Source organism: Tupaia chinensis, unplaced genomic scaffold (assembly GCF_000334495.1).
Source record: "Tupaia chinensis unplaced genomic scaffold, TupChi_1.0 Scaffold142716_1, whole genome shotgun sequence".
Lineage (NCBI taxonomy): Eukaryota > Metazoa > Chordata > Mammalia > Scandentia > Tupaiidae > Tupaia > Tupaia belangeri.
The window spans coordinates 6,392,131-6,395,437 of NW_006202562.1; the positions used below are offsets into that span (position 1 = coordinate 6,392,131).

The 3,307-nt window shown below is 44.7% G+C and overlaps 1 pseudogene; it reads right to left on the reverse strand.

Annotated features, from left to right (window-relative positions):
- LOC102483337 (endoplasmin-like) overlaps positions 1-2,261 on the reverse strand; it is a 29,776-nt pseudogene extending 27,515 nt beyond the window's left edge.
- Positions 2,262-3,307: the final 1,046 nt, after the last annotated feature.

The following is a 3,307-nucleotide window of genomic DNA, read 5'->3' on the forward strand; positions in this document are numbered from 1 at the left end:
TAATCAGTGAACTACAGAAACAATGTTTTACAAAATGAGAGAAAAGAAACTAGCAGAGATAGGGAAGCCGTAAGAAATAGGAAGAAAGTGAAGAGTGCCACATCACAAAAGACAGGGGAGGGGACATTTTACTGACGTGCAACTAACATTCAGAAAAGTGCACAAATGTGGGGCTGGCAGGTAGCACAGTGGTTAAAGTGCTGGGCTCCCACATAGCTGACCATGGTTCGAGTCCCAGACATAGTGGCTTGCTTTCTCACTTTCCCTCCTTCTCTCTCTCTCTCTCAGTCTGTCCCTATCTGGTCAAATTAAAATAAAATAAAGTTAAAAAAAAAAAAAAGAAGAAGAAAGAAAGGTGTGCAAATCTTAAGTGAAAAATGCTGTCACCCCCCAAAAATCTTTACATACTCCAAGGCCACGAAGATGTTCTCTTATATTTTCTTCTAGAAGATTGTTAGTTTTGACACCACAGTCTATAACCCATCATAAAATTACGACTGTGGATAGCCTAGGAATCAAGCTTCATTTTTTTCGTAATGAATATCAAAGTGACCTACAGCACCACTTCCACAAAGGGCACGTCCCTCCCCCACTTAACTGCAGGAGACCACACCTCTCAGAGGTTCTGATGCTGGGCTCTCACTTTGTTCCACTGATCTATTCTCTCTCCTTGTTCCAATGCCAGTCTTAATAATTTGGCTTTATAATAAGCTGTGATAATTGGTTATATAAGACCTCTACTTTGTTGATGGCTTTTTCTTTTTTTTTCTTTTATATTTAGAGACAGATTTTTGATACAGGGTGCATGCACTCACTGGAGGGATGGAGAGAGACAGAAAGACAGAAAGCAAGAAATCCCCCTCCCAGGTGGGATGGCCATGCCACAATTCCTTCTCCTCCAGTGTCCTGTAGGGATTGGCACATGCACACACACACTCCTGGCATGAGTTTTAAGTTGCTGGGTCCGGGACTCAAACCTTGGTCGACTATGTGGTAGTCCAGCGATGTAACCATTACACCATCTGCTGGTCCCCATTGTTTTTCTAAGAATTATTTCTTTAATCTTATTTCTTCTTATTATTTTTATCATTATTTTAATTTCCTGTAGGGCATATGTGCTCACCAGAGTGAGAGAGAAAGCAAGCCAACAGGTCTGGGACTCGAACTGTGGTTGATCATGTCCAAGTCCAGTACTTTAACCCTCATGCCAGCCGCTGATCCTTTGTTCTTTTTGTTCTTTTTTAAATTGCCAGGGTGTGTATATTTGCCAGAGAGAGAATGGTCAGGCCTCAATCCCTTCTCCATTTCTCCATCCTGCCGGGATTTTCAGCACACATGCACACACACCTGGCGTGTTTCTCAAGCTGATGGAGCAGGATTCAAACCAGAGTTGGCCATGTGGAATCTGGCTCCCGTAATGAGTAGACTACAGAAATGACCCCAGACTTATTCTTAAATATTGTCTTGGATATTATAATGACTTTAATTTCCGTCTAAACTTTGGAGTCAATTTATACAGAAGCTTAAAAAACCCAAAAGACAAAATAACTCTCCAGAGTTTGGTTAGCTCTCAGGTTACATCTTCCTATGTTTTGCCCATTTTAGTTCTGACTGTTTAATCAAGGTTGGCTTTTTCCTGTAGGAAAATACTTATTTTAGGATTAAATTATTGATGGAACTCTGTATTCATTTTCTTCAGCTTTGGAGTGTGTGTATGTGAGAGTTTGATTCTCTGTTTTCTTCTGATTTCAGCTTTGTTTGCATTCTTCCTGCCACTCCCTGCTCCTTTTGTCACTGATTTTTCTTTCCTGAACCAGCAGTAGGAGTTGGTCAGCCAAGGGACAGCACCGGGGTGGCTAAGTATGTTTCTTACTCCAACGCGCCCTCTGCTGTTGAAATAATGAAGTGCCTTCTCTTCGTGTTAAGTGCTCCCTCTTGGAAGCTTGGCTTCTGTGTCTATGATTCTCTTTGATCTCCACAGCACCCTTCACTTTATTCATTGTCCCTTCTTTCTGGACACCACTAGGTTTCCAATGACCAGGTGCACTTACAGATTCCACCGCCTCTCCCAGAAGCCTGTGATTCCCAGACTGCCTCAGTTCCCACCCGTGCCGAGCTGTTATTTCACCCGTTGGACTTGGCTTCCGAGGGTTGTCATCTGGGCTGTCACCGCAGGCTCTGCTGTTCCCTGTCTTCCACTTGTCCTCCGGCCTGTTCGTCTCCACCCAACACTCCTGACAGGGGTGGGCTCCCCAAACCATCCGGATAGACTTGGGTGTTCAGGAATGTACTAAACAGAAACGACAGTTTCATGTGGTCCATTCTTTGAGTGGCTGTTTTATTTTATTATTTTTAAAGAATCATTTATTTGATTTTTACTTATCTATTATTATTTTAATTTGACCAGAGAGAGAAAGAAAGAGAGATAGAAAGAGAGAAAACAAGCTGCCACATCCAGGACTCGGACCACGTCTGGCCATATGGGAATCCAGCACCCAAACTACCATGTCACTTGCCAGCCCGCCCCGAGTGGTTGTTTTACAAATTATGGAAAGAGATTGAGGTCTAGGCAACTACCATTATTCTGCAACTCCGAACTCTGTCTGATGAAATGATAATGCCATTTCCTGAGCTAAAAGTATCCAGTCTAGGATATTCCAGTTGTGAAGCAGTTCCGCACTATGTATCGGGAGCTGGGTCCACATTGGTTCACCATAGTTCAAATCTCGTGGCTTGAAAAACACACTGGGTACATGTGTGTATGCTCAAAATCCTGGCGGGATGGAGGAATGGCGAAGGGTCTACAGCATGGCCCCATCGCACTGGGGAGCACTCCTCTTCACAGCGCTCGATCCCTCAGACTATCACTGCTTACAATACAAGCATTTCTTAGGACAACAGAACATAAAACAAGGAGTTCATTCCCAAACACGCCTGTTTAGATTCCTTTCTCACACTCTTCTTCACAGCGCTCGATCCCTCAGACTATCACTGCTTGCAATACAAGCATTTCTTAGGACAACAGAACATAAAACAAGGAGTTCATTCCCAAACACGCCTGTTTAGATTCCTTTCTCACCACTAGCGCATACCCGAAGCTGAAATTCTTACATACCCTCAGCTAGCACCCCAACAGGAAAACCCACCCAACCGCCCTGGGAGCAGCGCAGCCCCGAACACCTGCCGCCCTGGGAGAAGTCACCGGCCAGGAGCTGCCTTTGGGGTGCCTGGGGAGGATGGGTGGTTGGCAGATTTCAAGCGGACCTCTCCGGTGCTGCGGCCCACTCTGCTCAGAACCCCGGGCCAG